This window comes from Argiope bruennichi, chromosome 10, assembly GCF_947563725.1.
Source record: "Argiope bruennichi chromosome 10, qqArgBrue1.1, whole genome shotgun sequence".
NCBI classification, from domain to species: domain Eukaryota; kingdom Metazoa; phylum Arthropoda; class Arachnida; order Araneae; family Araneidae; genus Argiope; species Argiope bruennichi.
Window position 1 is genome coordinate 27,267,142 of NC_079160.1, and position 22,174 is coordinate 27,289,315.

General features: G+C 27.3%; 1 protein-coding gene across 3 annotated transcripts in view; it reads left to right on the forward strand.

Moving 5' to 3' along the window:
- Window positions 1-22,174, forward strand: part of LOC129989263 (uncharacterized) — a 64,643-nt gene that overhangs the window by 26,484 nt on the left and 15,985 nt on the right. For 2 of the 3 annotated variants that reach the window (XM_056097665.1, XM_056097669.1), the window contains exon 1: window positions 6,936-7,305. The exons of the other annotated variant lie outside the window; for it this stretch is intronic. The gene's annotated coding sequence lies outside the window, so the exon portion shown is untranslated. Of the gene's footprint in view, window positions 1-6,935; window positions 7,306-22,174 lie in introns of those variants that run through there. 3 annotated transcript variants of the gene reach the window in all.

The window sequence follows — 22,174 nt, forward strand, 5'->3', positions numbered from 1 at the left end:
TCTTAACTTTTTAGTAATTTATATTAAATATTGCACAACACAAATGTTATTTCATACACGTTAATAAATTAAAATAATGTTTTTTTTCTCTAAATTATAGGGATACTATTTTAATGGAAAGTTTTTAATTTAAATCCAGAAAATGAAAAACTGAAATAAGGAAATATTTGCTATAGTTCAAATGTTAGATAACTTTTCGACAGTTTAAAGATCACTCTTCCCTTAAATCGATATATGGAAGTAAAAAACAATATTTCATTTCAAGAATATATTTTTTAAATAATAAACATTTTTAACCCTTTATTCACCGAATTATTTTACTACCGATTTCTCAAAAAAAAAAAAAAAAAAAAAATTTTTTTTGAACGAATGATTAAATTTTGGTACAGAATAAACCAGGGAGAAGAAAAACCTTTTTTAATTAATGAAATGATTAAATTATTAATAAAAGTTTTTTAATGTTATTTTTAGTTGATACCTACTGCTTTCTATTGGAAATACATTCTTCGTGTTCTTTCAAATACTATTAGAACAAATAATCGTATTGTGAAGATATCAACCGGATTTAAATAGTACTCTAAAGTACCGTCGTAAATAATGGGCTAAAAACAGTTTAAAAAAAAACTAATTGTAATTAGTGTGAGGAAGCCATCACTTCGAAATTAGAATTTATATACATAAAGAAATTTTTAAAAATTCATACCGCAACTCTATGGCGAAAGTAACGGCGTCGTTCAGAGGCAGAAGGGATCGTTTTCAATTCCCTCGAAGGAACTAATCAGACGATATTTTCTCGCCGTAGGCTGCCGCGAGAAAGAGATTCGTTGACGTCGGTGAAGCAATTGGGGCTTCTTTCCCAAAATTGACAAGAAGAAACCATTCAATTGAAAAAAAAAAAAAAAAAAAAAAAAAAGAGGAAAGGAGGACGTTTTTGTCTAATAGATGATGAGGGTTCTCCCCCCCCCTAAAAAAATACACTAGTATTTTAAAGTAACTAACTTTTTATTTTTAAAGTAACCAACTTTTTATTTTTAAAGTAACTACACTAGTATAGTAAAACGTATTTTTCTTTTAAACATTCTGTCATCGTTCCTACATGGAAAGAGTAGATTTGTTTATTTTTTTATCATTGATTCTCGCCAAAGAAGAAACGCCAAACAGAATTCTTGTTCAAACAAATTCTTAGGAATAAGAATTACAATGATTCTTCAGTTTAAATTCTCGCTAGAGAAGTAAAAAAAAAAAAAAAAAAAAAAAAAAGATCTTTCAAGGTTGATTTATCTCTGAGTTTTGTGAAATTTAAAAAATTCTTCTCAAAGAAAGAAGAAATTTGATCATTGAACTTTTGGGGGAAAAATCGTAGATGTAGGTAAATAAAAACGAATTTTAGCAAAGTTTGAAAGTCATCAACCAGTTCAGTGACGGAAAGATTTTCGAATTCTATAAAACTGCAGTCTCTTTTGGAGATGTCTCTTTAACCGTATATCTTGTTAATAAGTTAATATTCTAGATTTAAATTATTCTTTCACTGTTTTTTAATAAATAAGATTACCTGTAAATAAATATTCAGAAGAATAAATTTTTACCCAAATTCAATTAAAATTGTTTAGACACAAATCGTAGTTAATTTGCACATGACTTACATTAGCTATTTCAAAACGCAGAAATTTAAAATAATTCTTGATTTTGAAATTTTTGGAATTTTGTATCAGAAAATTTTAACTGGGTATGCTTTCACACGAAAATCTGTAGTACATAATTTATCAAAGGGAGCTTAATTTACCAGTTCAATACTTTTTTTCATCGAAATTAGTCCCATTAATTAGGAATTAGTCCCATTAAATCTACAGAAATAATTTAGTAGCTGAATGCCACAATCATTGCCAAGACAAATGATGAAAATAGACCACATATAAAACCTTTGCTTTTTATGTTAAATAATGATTATAAAAAATTTTTACTGTACTTAATACATTAAAAATATGAAAATTTTACTTTGAAATAAAATGAAGACAGCGGTATTGTTATGCTGTCATTTTATTTAATAAAATATAATATTATACAAAATGAGAAATTATATAATTATCAAACTAATAATTTAGGCCTCTTTTTTGTACAAAAATAATCATTAAAAGGAATCTATGAAGAGAAACAATTAGGTTAAGATTGCAGATTGCTAATCTTTAAATTAATGTTTTAACTTTTTGACCGGATTTTTAAAAATATCTTTCTCTTTATTTTCTACACAGTTAAAGAGAATATGTACGGTATAAGACAAATTTATTCGATTTTTTTTAAAATAAAAAACACCAAAGGAAGGGACATAATTGTCAGTTAAATCCAAAGAAACTAGTTTAACTATTTAAACTAGTTTTAATAAGATTAGTAGGTTATATATTCTCCATTAGTAGTCAAAATGTTAAAAATGATATATCACACCATTTCATGAAAATATAGCATCCATGCTTGGGGTTTCCTCTTATTATTCATTAATACAAAAAATAAATAAAAATTAATTTATAAAGTGAAACAGTTATATTAAATTTTCAAATTGTAAATCTATAGCTTGATGTTTTAACATTTTGAAGCGGATTTTTTAAAAATATTTCTCTTTTCATTTTCTGCGCAATTTAAGAGAATAGGCTCTGAATAAAACAAATTTTTTCGAATTTTTTTCTCCAATTGATTTTTAAACCAGAGGATGAAATATAATAATCAAATACCCCCCCCCCAATCCTTACAAAAAACTAGTTTTATCAAGAAATATTTAAATTAATTAAAAAAAAGGTTAATGGGATATACATGCTTCATAAGTAATCATTGAATTAAAGCCGAAATATCACATCATTTCAAGAAATGTAACATCCATACTTAGAATTTTCCTTTTTCTATTTATTCCTTTTCAAGATTTTTCCATTAGTAATTCATCTATCCTCATAATTCCTTTTAAAAACGCTAACTACTCTTAGATGATTTGAAGCTCAAGAAAAAAAATACCATGGACTTTGGCATTTGTATTTATTCTACTAAACAAATGAGTTAAAAAGAAAATATGTATTAAAAACTGTTGAAATACAATATTTTTTGATTAATGAAAACAATTATAATTCAGTGAAGTAACAAATTGATGTTCAGATTTTAGTAATCCAAAATATAGGAAAAAAATTATTACTTGTTTCGAAATATTTATATTATTTATATGAGAAGAAACGTCATTTCCTCTTGCTTTTCTTAATACGTTGTTATCTCGGTTCAATGAAAGCCAATTTATCTCTTATAAAAAACAAGGTGGCAATTATCTAAATAGAACCACATTTTATTAAAAAGCATGGCAAATTTCACTAAATTTCGCTTTTGTATATAACGTTTTAATTTTGTTATCATTTTTAAAACTTGTTTATATCATTCGTATAACTGACTGTAAAAATATTATTGAATCCCAGTTTTATAATTTGTACACATATATATCTTACGGAAAAGTTACAAATCTTTTATGACTGGTCATAACAATCAAGTTAAAAATGAAATATGTAATTTTATTTAGAGTTTAAATAATTACATTCATTCACATTTCGAGGGCTTCATATATCTGAAGAATATAAACAATACCAAAATATTGAAAAACTTCTTTCGTTTAAGATCAATGAGAAGGGGCATTTTAAAAAATCCAGCTAATTAAAGACTTTAGGAACTTGTTACTTGATTAAAGTTTCTCTAGATAAAAAAATAAATAATCTACAGGATAAATAATCTTCATAAAATAGAAGTAAATAATCTACGGCATCGATGTTTTTTTTTTTTTTTTTTTTTTTTTTTTTGAGTTTCAAATTTTGATAGATATATAACTTATAATATTTTAGAAGACGGTAAACTGTTCTTTCCATTTTACTATTATGCATTGTCCTTTTCTTTAAAATTCATAAAAAGCCTATATCTAGTCTTTTAATAATATAATCTAAAAAAACAAATGTAAAATTTGGCATTTTTCTTCCTATTAAAAGTTTTTAAAATATAAATTTTAATCTTTTACAGATTTTTTCCAATATTAAATAAAATATATCGCTTGCTTTCCTAAATTCAATTTTTGTAAGTAACGATTTTTTTTAAAGGCAGAATAATGATCAGAATGACAGAACAAAAACGAAAAAAAAAACAAAAACAAATCTGCAACTTTAATGATGACAACAACTTTAGTATTATTCTAGAATTTATATGTTTTCCTAACATTGTTCGTGATATGTTTATATTCGCTCAGAATTCTTACGATGGTTAGAAAATACGCTTAAAAATAAAGATATTTAAGCTAAAAAAAAATGGTATCATTAAAAATTAAAATGTTTTAAAAAATCGCTCGGAGTGCTCATTTTTACCTTTCAAAGTATATATGGCCGGGTTAAGTAGCTCTAGATCAAATGGTTTGGCCTGTACAACGCAAACACGAACAAACACTAATTTATCTTTATTATAAGAAAAGATAAAGATAATCATGACTGTATGGTGCATTTGTTAACAATACTATTTAACACTTTAACTCTGACTGCCAATTTGGCACAGTTGCCTTGCAATTCGGCGACAATCAATAGATGATTCATGTTTTAAAATTTAATATTATGTACGGTGGTCGCCAATAGATGTACAGATATCCACCAATAATTTTATATACTTTGAAATTAATTTTCTTATGCCAATTGTTTCTTTGTGTGTGTGTGTGTGTGTGTGTGTGTGTGTTTGACATCGTAGATGTGTATAATTTTAATTCCTAGTTAAAAGGTTAAACAGATGCTTGGTTTTTATAAATACTATGACGATTAAGTGATTAGAATAATATCTATGAGAATCTGAATAAAATGTTAATATTGCTTGAATATTTTAAAAATTATATTGGTGTGAATTAGTATTTTTAAAAATGTATTTGGCAATTAGGCTAATAACATATTTTTAATTTACTTGCTGCTATCTCCTTTAACACAAGGGCCATAAGCTACTGTCTAATCAAATATCCGCTACTGTAAAAAAAAAAAAAAAGCAACGAGACACAGTTGAACTGCCAAATCATTGTTAATTTCAATATAAAACTTACTAAGGATTTCATTCTTATTTGAAGCCAATACAAAATATATTTAAGTAAATTTTTCTTCAGAAAAATATAATGCACATATTCCATTTTCTCATTTTTTTTTTATTAATAAATAAAATCTTTGAAGAAATAAGCGTTTTTGTAATACACATGCTGTTACCTAAAAATTAGTAACTATTGCATTTGGAGATAATAAATATATGACCGTCTGTTTGTCTGTACTTTCAGAAATATGTAGACGTTATAACTTGAAAACGCAATGACTTAAATATGTCAAATTTATTTTGGGAATTTATGACTACAAATGTAGTTTTGTGTTAAATTTTTGTTTCAATCAGATGGTAAAAACGTATCTAAAACACAAATTCGATTTTCAGATGCTATTAACCACTTGCCAGAGAGTAATTGCCAAGGATGGCACTATAGATTTAGTAAAAATGCTAAATTCACGCCAAAAGTAAATATTGTAAGTTGATGTCCTGCAAGGCTTCTTTGGGATAACACTTTTATTAAAGAGTATGCAAGTAAGTTTGAGGAAGACCACTCAAGCTGGTTTCTAGCTATAGCTGAATTTAAATAAAGTATTGATACTGAATTTAATCAAGTTCACTATGGAAATGGAAAATTTTATTAAATTATTACTTTCACACTTACACATGTTTGGTTATCGCTGAGAAAATAAATGGTTTCATATAAGGAAATTAGATCATAAGTTTTCTGTATTTTAATCTTTAAACCGTTTTTCTCAGTTTTTTTTTTTTTTTTTTTTTGCAGAAATCTTGTTTACTACAAAACGCTAAAAGTCAGACACATTTTATTCAAATTACTTGGAAAAGTTTTTCTGTAAACTCACAAGTATCAATTTGACAGAAATATTGCTGAATTCTTGGATATTCTTGACAAAAAGTTTAAAACTAATTAACGTGAAAAATTCGGATATCTTCCAAAAAAAAAAAAAAAACATAAATTTTTGAGAAAGTATTATTTTTCCTCTTAAACTAATTTAGATATACAAAATCGAATACCCAATTCTGCAAAGTTCAAAATGAAGATTCTTTTTTTACAAAATTTAATGAGAAAATGTTGATATTGAATAAGAAGAAACCTTTTAAAAAACAAGTAATTTTTTTAAATTTTAAATTTTTTAATGAAAAAAATATTTAAAAAAATTTAAATTTCGACACAGTTTACAGAGAACCACAATAAAAAAAAAGCAAATTTTGCTGAAAATACAGAAATTTTTTTAGGTAAATTTTTTTCCGTCCTCTTATTTGCAGTTGCAATAAACATAATATCATGTATATTGTACAGCATGAATACATGTGCCATAAAACTAAAAATAAGCAAACATGAATTGAAGACTTAATTCTTTGAAACGTTTTTAAAATGTATTTCAATGTTCATAAAGATCGAATTACCAAAAAAACAAAGCAGACAACTGCATAGGGGGCCTGCAATTTCGGCCCACCGAAGTTATGATTGCCCTGTGATATTTTTAAGGTAATTTAATTTTTGTGATTTCGTTTAATTTAGAATGGTAAATCATTTTTAATTTTTTTCAAGTCGAAGCCAAGCATCGTTTGAATTTTAAACACTTATTGAAACAATATTTTGAAATTAATTTTTGCAATTTTTTATGTTATGTCGTTTTATAATTCGTAAGAAAATATCATTATTTGTAATTAAAAAAAGTCTGATCTAAAATGGCGCTTTTGTCAGAATAGCTTTATAATTTTTTATACCGGAAATCTTGACGTCAACTTCCTAGAAATCCACCCCCCCCCCTCCACAGAAAATAAAAAAAAAAACACCATAGGTAGGGCTGACGTCAATGCGCAACAGTGGAGCATTAATCTTTTGGTTGCTGGAGATGAAACTTGTTGAATCTGCGCACGGGGGACATGTTGAATCTGGGGAATGATTCGGATTGGACCGAAGACGGAAATTATCTATGTTTCATTCAATATGTCTGAACTAGAGCGATAAATTATGTTAAGTTTGTCTTTGTTAATCAGTATTCTATGGTAAAAGAAGACATGCGTTGCGCCACCTTTTTAATCTAAACTCCCTCTCTCAGTTGCTCAGTTGGGAGTAAATTGAATTGCTGAATCATTCGAAATTCGGCAGTCGTCTAATCAGACAGAATTTCAAGTGAAAGTGGAGTGCGTGAAGAACGACGATCCTTTAAGATCTCCATCCACTTTAGATAATTTTTAACAGCTTTATAGGTAAGTACATTTTTGCTCTAATGTTTCATTGTTTTTTTCTTTTTTTCTATACAATGAAATTCGTTTAATCAAAATTTTTAAATTCGAATTCGATTTTCTATTAGTATAATGTTAAATATTGATTCAGAATTAATACTTGCTCGAAACTAAACCATAATCCGCGCCAAACTGAAATGTTAATGTGATATCATATTGATGCCAGTATTCGTCATCAAAAAAGCTGTTGTGGAATTGATTATAAAAATAAAACAAATGAAATTTGATACCTATCGTTAGGATTTAATAATTTTTGTCAAAGTTTTAATTGTTCCGAGATTTTTTTTTATACAGCTGTTTATTCAATATGCTACAGACAGTCTGTTTATTGAAGTTGCTTATTTATTTATAGAAACTATATTTAAAATTTATTTTTTTAGTTATAATTGCTAGTACTTTTTAAAATTACTTATTGTTTATTAAGTATGTTATTGTTACCGAGGTTACATGTCTATTGTTACCTGTCTATTAAATATTTAAAATAAATGAATAATTACATTAGCAGTAATTAATAATTAACTGTTTTAAATAAATAAATTATAAATTTAATTAAATAAATGAAAACTGACATTATTTGAACAAAAATTGCCCAATTTTATAAAATCAGTTCTACTTAAAATGAAATTTTAATTAAATAGAATAATTATTGGATAGATAATTATTATATTAGAATTGTATGGAGATAAAGAAGAAATATTTGATTTTCCAGGCTATTAAAAAATGTTGATGAAAAGGAGTTAAACGATTATAAAAGAATAAACAGTTGTTACTTGTCCTTTTTTTTTCTTTCTTCTTTCTTTATGTTTTTTTGTTGCTTACCTCTTTTAATAACTGTGTTGGAAAAATTTTATATAGTGTTTTATAATCTTAAATGCTTTAAAATCCACTGTATTTGTAAGCAAAGCTTTCCGTGAATTCATTTTAAATTAATTTTGATGTTCTTGTAACCATTACTTTTTTTTGACAATTTTGTTTTTAGTTGTAATTGTCAACTTTATTTCTTAATTCTCTCAATATCAATTTTTCGTGTAGTTTTTAAAATCATTTTTGATTAAAGTTTCATATTAAGATAATTAATATATATATAGCTTGATGCAGTATAGATATAAGCTGACTGAGAAAGTGTTTATGTCTGTGTTTGTGTGCTGGTGTTTTAAGGCTAATCATTTTATTTAGAGTTACTGAATTTGGCATATATATATATATATATATATATATATATATATATATATATATATATGGTTTAAAATATGCACCTCGGTGCTATTTTTTAAAAATTTTTTTAATTAATTAAAAATGTTGGTGTTTTTCAGCTTTATTACAACACAAAGATGATTTTTATATCATTTTAAAATTATTTGTTCAATGACACTTATTTCTTGCCATATAATTTTATTCTTATTTTTAATCAATTTAAGAAAAATATTTCATGCCGATTTTACAATATATTTGTTAGCTATTGTGAAACTTAAACCACTTTCAGTAGTTCTACTAGTGTTTTATCTTATTTCCCCCCAAAGTTTATGATGTAGATATGATATTATGGTGATTTATTTTCCTGTAATAGGTAGACTTTTTTTATAATATGTTTTTGATATACTTGAAATTTGTTGTACTTATAATCAAAGTTTAACTCATAAGTAAGAAATTTTTTAAAGGTATGTTCCTTTTTAAACACTGCTAGACTTTAATATGGTATAATTGCATGTATGAAAATCTATTAATTTTATAGTCGTATGAAAAGTGCTTTCTTATTTTAGTACATTTATTATTATTATTATTTTGTTGAATCAGAAGATTTTTTTTATTCAATAATTTGTTGAATTCTTATACGAAATATGAGAAATATTCTGTAGCATACATAAAACTTTAATGCTGGACAATTCTACTTTTTATTCTTATATTTTTACTTAAAGTAAAGAGATTGTGTGTGTTTGCGCTCTACCGATCAGATCGCTTAATCCATAACTGTCAAACTTAGCATACAAATATTTTGAAGGTGGGAATTTCCCCATCGGTGCTATTTTTTTAAAAATTAATTAGAATTTTAACTAAAAATTAAATAAAATTTTGATGCAACTTTAAAAAATATTGCAGTAAGTACTAGAATAATTTTCACATCACCTTAAAATTCAAAAAGATTATCATTTTAGTTCTACTAATGTTTTTACTGCCTAAATATTTTTTCTTAATTTCATCAATTATTTAAAAAAATGTTTTAAGCATATTTTCAACAAAAATCTTACGAATTCTGAATGAATATTAAACTTACTATGAACCATAACACACACACACACACACACACACACGACTTCTGGCAAAAGATCAAAATCATTGTAAAAGTTGCAGACATATTTTCGTTCGTTTTTATTTTGCAATTGGAACTACTAGCCAGCTCTTAAATTGACAAACCTGGTTTCAGGAAAGCAAGTAAAACATTTACCTAAATCTGGGAGGAATCTATTAAAGATTTAAATCTATAAAATATTATTTATATAAAGAAAAGTGCCTAATTTCATACTGTTTTAGGTTAAAACTTAAATTATATTGTTAAAGTGTATCCATTTTTTTACGAATTTTATGGGATTTTTTTTACGAATTTACTGACAAAAAATAAAGAAAATGTATAATAAGAGTAATCGAACAAACTTTCAAGCCTGAGCACGACCTCCGTAATACAAGGCCTCACAACTAGTTTGTGACGTCACACAATTAGGATGATTGCCTGCCGTGAGCAGAATCCTGCTTTCTTCCTTGATGTGTAGGTATATTTTAAATTCACTTAAAAATAACTTACTATTCCTAATAGTAAGACATGAATCTTGCATAAAATTCAAGATTTATTTTTTCCCGTGTGAATAAAAGAAACGGCATGATAGAATATCTTAAAAGTCCTCTATAGCGTATTGACCATTTAATTATTTTATTAAAAGCTGTTAAAAATCGTTTTATTTTTTCCTTGAAAATATTTTTTAAAGCTTGAAATTAAATTAATCATTAAGACTTTTTAAAGCTTTTGATGATTTTTTTTATTGTAGTGACAGGTAATACATGTATTTTATAAACTAACATATAATTGTTTACTTCTCAAATTACTTATGAACTTTCAAATAAAACATTAATGTATTTAATATCAGATTTAAATTTTACACCAACTAATTCTGTTGATAAAAAAGAATTACTTTCACACCTTGTTTTTTCACATTAAGAATTGTTTTCATTCAATATATTAGTAATTCATACAATTTAATAAACTAGCTTTTATTACATCTGATTTCACATTTCAATGCACTTATACTTAATCTGAAGTAACAGTAAAGGATAACACAAATAAAAAATCACACACTATTTGATTCATAACATTTTATTTTCAGAGACAATAACAAAATACATTTTGTTTCTTAACTTTATTATAAATTTCACACAGACAAATGAAAATAATTATAATATTAAATAAAGTTAAAATACAAATTTATAAATAAAAGTTAATAACAATATTAAAAGAAACAATTGTGATAAAAGTCAATTAACAATTTATACTGATATTACTTGTTATGCCTAAACTTCTGACCTCATGATCTGCAACATATGCATGGGCTTCTAATTTGGAAGCCCATGCATATATTATTAATAAAGAATGACTTACCTTAGGAGCTTGAGAAGTGTCTAGACAAATAAAAATTATTTCGTTTGCTTTTTGAATTACACTCCATATATTTGATTGAAAGTTTTTAAATTTTAAAATTAAATCAGAAAAAGTGTTGATTTTTTCTAACTCCTCTTTTTTTGCTATGTCCTGGAGACTGCTATTTAAAGCTGCTTTTAAGTTTTCCATATCCTTATGTGTTGCCCTATCCATTGGAGTTTCTCTTCTTGCTTTTGATTCCGAGGAAAAATATGAGGGTAAATTAGGGAAAATTGAAGGTACAGCACCAGGTACAAGCCTAGAAAAAAAAAAGTGGAATTCATTAGATAAAAAAAAATTAGTAATTTTATAATGCATAAACAGAAAGCTAATGTATATTGGACAGTATTAAATAAAATCATACTATTAAAATCAACAGAAACATTTATTCATCCAAAATAAATAGTTTAATATTGTGTTGGAATATCTAAAATAATTATTTATTATTACTACCATTCAAGTAATACAATATTCTACATGAATTAATCAATTGATTTTACAAGGTATGAAAAATTGATTTAAAAACAGTTAACATTTCATTACTTTTTTTAAAAAGTTTAAGATATTTTGTATAAGTTGCATTCATTTATAATTAAAGATTGTGTATAACTAATGATATTTAAAAATAATAAATATTAATTGTTTTATATATAATCTGATGATTTATAGATAAACAAAAACTACATTTTCTAAACCTATATGAGCATGCAATTCATATTGTTTTACAACTATAACTTTTTTACATAATATTTTAGAACAAAATATAAATTTAATTGGCTACAATCTATAGTCATGATATATATAATAAAAAATTAAGTTTTATTATTCATTAGATGATTTTAAACTTTTTTTATAAGAGTATAATAACAGTAAATCACTTAAGTACTTTGTAAGATTTTGGTGATAATTATTACATATTTCTAAAAAAAACTTACCTTTTATACTCCATTGGTACTTGAATAAGTTGTCCTGTACTGGTATTAAACGCTTCTCTAACAGTTAAAAACTGATGCCATCAAAAACATAACTTGTAAAAAAACCAAGTCTTGCAACTCAGCTCTTCTATCGTAAAAAGTTGTGAGATCCATGTAATACCAAGTCGGTCTATTTATTCAGTCCCTACTTAAGGGTCCTTCTGTCTTAAGTTATTACGTAATTAGCTAACCTAACAACATCTTATGGCGACCATATCAATATTAAAAATCTTTTGTGGTTTAAATAAATAGATTGACTTGGTCATCGCATGAAAACACAATGTATCTTTACATTAAATTAGATTACATTAACATATTATATTAAATTAGATTGTTTAGTGCGATTGCCAAGTCAATCTATTTATTTAAACCATAAAAGATTTTTAATATTGATATGGTCGCCATAAGATGTTGTTAGGTTAGCTAATTACGTAATAACTTAAGACAGAAGGACCCTTAAGTAGGGACTGAATAAATAGACCGACTTGGTATTACATGGATCTCACAACTTTTTACGATAGAAGAGCTGAGTTGCGAGACTTGGTTTTTTTACAAGTTATGTTTTTGATGGCATCTCATTTCTTTTTGTAGATAGTCCTTTTCTTATTTTTGTATGTAGTCTTCCCCTTTTTCTTTTCCGGTACTACTTCTTGAGATTCAGCCACAGTTTTTCTCAAAGCCCAGTCTCTGTCTCTATGGGTTTTTCTCGTAAGCTTTGATGTTACAATTTTTGACAAGTCTGGACGGTAAATGCTTCTTAGTCTGTTGTATTCACAAATTGAGGATTCTTGCGCTTTAATACTTGCAAAGTCGACATTTATTAGATGTAAGCCGTCCAGACTTGTAACTCTCGGAAGTGCCACGTAAGCTTGACCGGATGTGAACGCTGCAGAAGCAATATCCATCAGTGCATTATTTAGACTCAGACCGTGACTTTTGTGTATAGTTATAGCATAGGCTATACATATGGGAAACGGTTCGCGATGAACATAAGGTCTATTAATAATTTCAAATTTAGTTTTGACCGGACTAAGCTCGTAAACATGTTCTTTATTAAATGCAATGTATATTTTCTTAATTATTTTTTGTATTTTCCTGATCAACCTTTACTCTTTGCACTATACCGATAGAATCATTAACTAAACCAAGACTCACGTCAATATTTCGCCTTAACATGACTTTTGCTCCTATTTTTATAATTATTTTCTCTTCCAGGCCTGCAGTCATAGAAGCATTGTCTTCATATTTTTTTATGCATTCACGAGCTCTTTTTGTTAGGTATCTGGGGAAATTTATGCTATCTACAGCTGTAAGTTTTATTTTGGGATGTAGAAGAGATTTAAGCATTGCAGTATTTAATTGTTGACACATGTTTTTTGTAGATAATAAGCAAACGATATCATTAGGAAGTTTCGAGAGGGGTTCAATTATTTCAATTAATCTGTTTTCATTTGAATTGGATTTGAGAGTTATTAATCTAGTCGAGAGTAAGTCGCGGTCTTTTTGTGTAGTCACACCTAATCTTATTCTATTTAGCATTTCAACAAAGTCAAAATCATTGAGCTGTCGCATGTTAATTGTAAGTTCATCGTATATGAACAGTTCAGTCCACAGATTCGGTACACTGAGGGAACCTAATAACTTGTTAGTTTCAGCAGTTGAGAGTTTTTCAAAATGTGACTTTTCTCTTACCGGCGGACGCTGTAAGAGATCTCCGAAAACTACAAGATGTTTTTTTCCAAACTACCCATTCTGATCGTCTCTTGTGTCGAATATTTCAGATAAGCGTAAGTAAATATATGTTAAACATTGGATATCATCGACACTTCGTCTATTATAAACAGCACTACTTCTTTCAAATCTGATCTCAGAAGGAGCACTTCATCAGAAAGTTGTTTGTACTTCGGTATTTGCTTGTGTTTTACAGGCAGTTGCAATAGTCTATGTATAGTCAATCTATTCTATGTATAGTCAGCTATTCCTGTTGGAGTACTAACTGCCACTTTTTTTGTTTAAATAAGTCTTAACCCAAATTTTCAGAGTTTTTATTAAAAAGCTCTTTCCAGTTCCACCAGTTCCACTCACAAAACAGCGTAAAACGTCAGCGTTATTATCGGTTGTGTCCATTTTATTTGTGATCATATCGAAGACTCTTTTTTGATTTTCTGAAGTCACCCATTGCGTTTGCAGCTTCCACAGCTTCAAATTGAATTATTTCAAATTAGATATTATTAGAAACCTGTAATTTTGAGATTTAATTAATTTTTCCCAGCGAGAATAGTGTCATCATATGAAAGACCGTTTCATAGTAATCTGTATTGGATGCTGCCGGATGCCGAGCCAGTGATACGAGAGCTTGGTGACAAACTTGGCGACCATTTAGCGACTTGGTGACGAATTTGCCGACAAAATGGATAATGCTCGAAACTTCGAAAAATTTATCGATCCGTCCATTATTACATGGATATTTTAGTTTTTCCTTGATTTATACACTAAACACTAATTGTATTCTAAATTTGAAGCTTCTATGTCTGCTAGAAGTGCCTTAGAGTTTTGATGATCTGTCAGTCAGTCAGTCAGTCAGTGACAAAATTCACAAACTTTGACTAGTTATAATTCTTAAACTACTGGTTCAAATTTAATGAAATTTGAAATATACCGTGTTTATATAATGCCTGCTTGGTTACTGAAAATACAGGCTTCTAGTTTTATCCACAACGAAGTTATAAGGGGTTGAAAATGGCCTGAACTGCTTCGAGAAAAGGATAGTACGGCCGTGCCGCTTGTTTTTGCTCGACTTGGCGGGGGCACTGCCGTGCCCCCAGATTTTCTGGAAAATGTTTAGCACAGACCTACATATATGAAACAAATATTAGGCTTAAGTCAAATTTTAAAAAAATATATATGAAGTATAATTAAAAAGATACAGAAACAAAAAATTTTAAATATTAAGAACAAATTAAAAAAAAGACTATGAGAAGTAACAATAAAACAAAGAAATTTTTTATTTAGCTCAAGCAAACAATATCAAAGTAATTGGAAGCATAAGCAACTAAATGTAGAGAAAACAAAATGACAGAAATGGAAGTTATACATAATTTTAAATGTTTCACAGTTCAAGAGAATTAATTAACTAAAAATTGTACAAAAAAGAATCAAACTTACCTTAGTATATTTAGTTGGCACGAAATTGTCCCGCTTTATTGCAGAGATACATGCTCTTCTAGTGTTTTCATCTCTTGGAAACGAAAATACTGAAATATTGGGGCTATTTTTCGTGTAATTACTTTTACAATTAGGAACACAGCACGCACTAGGCATCTTTATTACAATAAATTAAAATTAATATGAAAAAAAGATTAGAAAACTTTTAAATAAAACCAGTAACGCATTACCCGCACTTCGCTACGCCAACATCTACCGTGACTAACCGCACTCTTTTACACCAGCTGCCTTTAGAATTTTCCTGAAAATTCATCCTAACTCGTGACGTCACGGGCTGAACGCGTTGGGAGTTGTGAGGCCTTGTATTACGAAGGTCGTGGCCTGAGTCGTGTATCTGTCAAAATGAAATACTTTATCTTGCCGAAGAAGCCATTTAGATCAAGTTACATAAAATGTTTGATTAAAAATATTAGTTAACATTAATTCCCGGTATCTAGTTAATCACCAAAGGCGGCTATTTTTACTTATAATTAAGATAAATATGTGTTTATTTGTGTATCTGTTGGTGCTCTACAGGTCAAACTTTTTGACGATTTACCAAATACATAAATACTTTGACTACATTGACATATATATACTTCGGAAGATTGGAAATGTGCAATTCGGAAAATTTTTTTTGAAATTTTAATTAAAAAATAAATTAAACTTTGGCTTTTTTTCCGCAATAACTTATGGAAGTATAGCAGCAAGAAAATTTATTTTTACATCATCTTAAAATTCAGAAAATTATCTTCTCAATAATACCAATTTTTTGAACATATAAACTTTCTATTTTTTTAATGTATGTCTTTGTAAAAATGTACATTATAACATGATGAGTTAATAAGAACTTATGAGTTAAACTAAAAGTTTTTGAGGCATTTGAATCGAAACGTTTTATATTATACATATTAAACGTTAATTTTTGATTATGGATTCAGAGGCATAATTTGTTTTTGAAATCAGGGCCGGTATAAAAAGTGCAGGGGCATAGGAGGCATGACCCCCCCCCCCCCAAAAAAAAAACTGAGACAATATTTTGTAGTCTGGAAGAAAGGTTACCGTAAGGTCGTTCACATTTGAGTGAGGTTGATTGAGCTACATATTTAATTGTTAAATTTTTTGAAAAATTCTTTGATCGAGACCCATTAGGTAAAAAAATTAAACAAATTGGTATATATTTATAATCCACCATTTTGTAGCCTTACATACCCAATCTTCTATAAAAGAATCGAAAAAAAAAATTCATTGATAAATAGCCAATTCTTCATCGGGGACTCTCGTGTGAAGTCACTGTTATGAACACAAGGAGTAATACATTCTATACAATCGAGTCAAGACAGCGTCTCCATAAAAAAGTACTGTATATTATATATTATCAAAGAAGTTGCAATATACTTTATATATTATATGCATTCTAATATAGAGAATATTATGTAGTCGGAACTTGGAGTAATTTTAATGTTGTTGGTTAGAGCCATGGAAACTTTAAACAACGATCTGCATAAATATTTCCTACAAAATTAATTATTATAGACTGAAAATATCAGCTCTAATTTTATATTTAAAATAAAGTCATGTGACTTATAATGGCGCATTTAAGTCTCAAGTGACTTATTCATGGCTGATTTGATGCCTTTTATTAAACCCCAAACCACTCGAGAAAATTTCCATATCCAAGACTATTTTCTTGAGCATGACTTTCTTCTCTTTCAAATGTTAGAAATTGTTGCAGTTTATGTTATTTCTTTTCTTTTTTCAACTTGACAGTTCTTAACCAAAGGTCAATTCTAGAAGTAGAATAAAAAAAATAAAATTAAAAAAACTGATGACATATATCGAAGTGCTAATATGACGCAGCCTTATTCACGGAAAAATTTCTGTTTAAAAAATAAATGAGAAAAGGAAATAAAAGAAATGAATAAAAAAAAAGAAACTAAATGAAATTAAAGAGAAGATAAGTTCTAACGGAAACAAAAATGATAAGTTCTAACAGAGAATAAAAATGATTAAAAAAAAATGTATCCTTAAATCAACAATATCTTTTAGAAGCATCGAACTTGGGAAAACTTGAGAGTAAAAAAAGAATCGTTCGCATCGTTTTCGATTTCTGGGGTTCGTAATGCGATTTTTCTTTTTCAATAGCTGTTCTTTCTGCTGTTGAAGGTACTCTAATTTTTTTTCCCACTCGTGGGTGATTTTGCATTGATTTCGCAGCTGTGAATAAAACAATTTGAATAGCGAAAATATGATAGCAGCTTATTTTAGATAGTTAGCTCGTGAAGATTGCAAGAAATTGAAATTAAACCTTTATTTTTAACTTGGTTTAAAAGACTCCCATTAGAAAACTTTCTTTTTAACTTTAAAATTTGATACGAAAAAGAATTTACTCGTGTTATTTTAAAAGAAACATCATTCTGTTCATGGTGTGCATTTCTGTTTTTCATTTTACTTAATCTTTGAGCCTTAATTTGAAATGAGAAAATAAAAAATTGTAATTAATCTGATAATTTGCTTGTTGAATTGAAACATATTTATAAAAAAAAAACATAAAAACAGAATAATTTGGTTTTGAAACTTTACATACTCTACCGATCATATTTTATAATTTCTGTAAGGCCTTAAAGTAAATTAAAAAAATGTCTAAAGTATTATTAATAATATTTTAATAATAATGTCAAAAGTATTATATATAAATAATAATGTCTAAAGTGTAATAATATCTAAAGTATTATTTAAAGAATGAGATCAATGTAAGCAAAAAAACCCAAACTTAAGGCTCATTTATAGAGTGATATTATATTTTTATATACCAGTCATTATCATTATCTAGATGTCATTATATCCAGTTTTATTTTTTAAAAAATAAGCAATTTTTAAAAATTAAAGACGGTTTATAAAAAAATTGCAAATTTATTTCTGAACTTAATCTGTAATTATAATCGCCAGGTTATAAAAAAAGAATTCAAATGTTTTATTAAAAGCAAACCTTTAAAAAAGAAAGTTTCTCAGTTTAATTTGATTAAAAAAATTCTTTTTAAAATTTTAATTTTGGGATGTTTTTGCATTTTTTTGTCTTTACCCTTTTTATAAAAAATGCATGATTGTATTAAAAGTCTGAAATCAAAATTATAAAAAGTAATAAAAAATTATCAAGAATAAAAATTTTGAAAAGCAAATTATGATTTATCATTTGTACATTTTTGAGAATATACAATGTGTTTTAAAAATTTATTCGACAGTTCTTTGTACAATTTTCGAACGTTCGGAACTTTCGTTCAAGTTATTTTACTTTGTTGTTCGAAACATTATAACCAGAAGTCTGACAAAAAGAGAGAAAAAAAATTATGTTTGTCTGAAAGTCCATAACTTTGCTTTTTTGTATTAAGTGCTTTGATCGTTGCTTCTAAGTGAAATTAAGCTAACTAAATGTTTGAAAACATTGATTCAGTAGCAGAATTAAATTCTTGAAATTAAATATAGTTCTAAAATTTCAAAACTGATAAAAAAATTAAAGATATTACATTCATCTGAATATCATTTAAAATAGCATATGGAGAAGTAATAATATTTTATGTATTTTTTTATTGTTAATATAATTAACAATAATTGTTAATATGAATGAATGAATGTTTGATATCATATTCTTAAAGAAGACTTTCCTTTGAAGACTTTCTTCATAGGATTTGACGATTTATTGCAAACTTTGAAGGTAAAAGAAATGTGTTATCGTTACCTTGTATATTAAACTCCGTTTGTTTTCATGTTGAGAATTAGACTAGATGCAAGTAAAAGTTCATTAAAAAGTGGCTTTCAATATGTATCAGTTTAATTTCATATGACAAATAATAATTGCTTCGAAATTGGTGATGCGATTAGAAACTTAATTGTTCTAACATGGATGATGAAAAAGTTGTTCAAAAGGCTCTATTGGGGAGACCGTTGGGTTTCGAACACGTAGTTACTTTTGGGGTTGTACTTGTACTTAAAATCAGCGAGAGTGGTCATCTCTAAACTATTTCTCGCGTATTCTCAAATAAAGGTATTGTTCCTCTCCAAATTTGGTAAGTACTACTATAGATGTTAAATCTGCGTGCCAAATTTTATCCATCAAGCTCTATTCATTTTGTAATTATCATGTTAACTCTTATTCGGACCGAAAGAATTCCTCTAAATATATTTCGATCTAACTTTGATAGAAATGTAAAAATTTGGTATAAATGTATACCAAATTTCATACGTCTGGCTGAAAAAGATTTTAAGTTATAGTATTCACAGACAGATATAATAGCAAAAAAAAAAAATATTTTTTTGAAATCAGGGAGATCTAAAATAAGAAAAATCTTCAAAATATCGTGTTAGATTTAAAAATTTTTATTTTTTATTTTGACGATTGCGATATTTTTTTTAAACGTCGTATTAAAAAAAATTAATTAGATTTTTAAATTAAAATTTAATCAAAAATGTAATATTTTCTCTCAGTAACTTTGGAAAATATTATTGCCAAAAATTACATTTTTACAATTATTTTTACATCATTTTGGAATTAAAAACATAGTGATTTCTTCTCGTGCATTTTTTTTATTTAATAAATTTATAATAATGTTTTTCAATATGTTTTACAATACTTTTTATTGCTTTAGTCTCTAAATTTATATTCACACAAGTTTAGAAACATTAAATACATTTATGTGGGTTTCTTATTGTTGCTGCATAATTAAGAGTAAATTTGAAAAATAAAATATAAATCTTGGCGAATCAAATCTAAAACACCATGCTACAATAATTCGAATTAGAGCTTCTAAACTTTTTTTCATTTTTACCTATTAAAACTACTGAAATATTGAAAATCTTTAGTACCATTTTAATTTAAAAATTAATGTACTCATATTGTTCTTGTACATGTGGTTCTCCCTATCTTTTTAAAAAATAAAATGGTTTTCATCTATCGAAATCAACCATCTACTTTGGGTTTTATTTCTCTGCAAACTGTCGAATCTCGGAAAGATTTTATCTTCGAACAATATATATGTTACGGCCAAAGCCCGAAATCGGCCAGATCGCGAATTGGCCGGCCAATTCGCGATCTGGCCAACGTTGCTGTAAACTTACCGGCCAATGTCCGATCTTTTCTTGATTTCGGGCTTTGGCCAGCCAATTCGCGAAATGGCTGGGAACGATCGGCCAAAGTAGAAAGAAAGGAATCAAGAGCACATTGTTTTACACCCTATTAAAAATGAAGTATTTAAAAATGAGTACTTCTGTGTACTGTTTTTTTTTAAGTACAATTGTTTCAGAAACGAGTTCAAATATAAGTGACACCTCTGAGTTAAAAATAAGCTTGTAATATATAAAAATATGATCTCGTGTTATTCTGTTCTCATATTAAGTAGATAATAGAAATTATTCAGTGAACGTATATACTTTAACAACGTGATAGCGTGAAAATTAGATTTGTGCCCTTCAAAATGGAAGAATTATATCTTGAGCAAAGGCGTTGCGTATCGTGTATGAATACAAAGGCAAATTGAGTATTCAGTTTTCAATTACCTTTAAGGGTGATCCTTAGTCTTTTTCTGCTCCATGGACCTAATGTTAAAGATCCCAGATCACATTGTCTCCCGAAATGTCGCTTCAAAAAATATGAAATTTTTTGCAAAGGCAAATAACAAAAATAAGGGCTAATTAAAACAAATATGTAGGACAAATAGTTTTGTTATTAATATCATTTAAAGACATTTCTTTGTTGGCGCCATCTGTCGAATTTCACCAACACCATGTCCTTATTTATATTTTATACATGAATGTCATTATATTTACCACTAGTCGCCTTTGGCGACCAGCCGGTTTACCTGTATTAATGATCACTAAAATTTTCAATTAATGCAAATTGCTCTCTTAGTAGCTTTTTCTGAAAAATATTTTTGAGCTTCATATTTTGGTAGTTATATTATTCAGTCGTACTTTTATGTAGACCTTAAACAGTTCTGTTTCATTGTACTACTTTCCCTAATGTTCTGTCAGTATCCATAAAATTTCTACTTTAAACTAAAGTGGAAATGTTAAACTGCAATCAATATAAAAGCTTTTTATATTAAAGCTAACCATGTCTTTTTTTTAATATGAAAATTGAAATCAGAGTCGTTCAGCAGTGAAATCTGACCGATTTATGAAGTTTTTATGCATCAGTTTTAGAATTATCAACATTTTTATACTCACATGCCAATCACTGTCTAGAAACCCTGCAGAGGATTAGCGTATCTTCATTGAGATAGTCGGTGAAGTGGTCTAAAATCGCCAGTTTTTATAGAAGAGTGATATTGAAATTTCATAAATCAGTCAGTTTTAGTGATTGATTTAGTTGGTTGGAGTTCAACAATTTTTATTAAAAATATTGGTGGTGTATCAAGAATATTTTGTTAAATATGATTCAAAGGGTAGTGGACCTATGTAAAAATTTAAAATTCCTGATTCATCGGAGCATTTATTGACTAAAGTTATATTAAATATAATTATTTAGTTAATTTAGACCATTTTGTTAGCAAATGTATGCCCCAAATTAGCTGATGGTAGCTGATTAGAATGATTATCCTAAGCATATTAAACTATGTTTGACTTAAATTAAATTGTTTTATTGAATTAATAATATAGGTATTGTCAAAGCTCGTAGAAAACCTTTCCTCCTTTTACTTTTCAAAAAATATCTTATTTCATTTTTTTTCATTTTATACAGACACCTGCCGAAATTACAATTTTGTTTATTAAATTTGCAATAATAGTTGATTTATTTTTTAACTTAAACTTCTATCAATGTGATGGCAACACGTTGATAAAAGCTATTTTTTTTTAATTTGACGTGCTCGTGCAGATTAAATCTTAGCATAATTTAATCTAAGCATAATTTATAAATTAAATTTTAAGCTTTAATTAAATAAAGCTTTAATTTGATGCAAAAATCGATTTTGTGTTG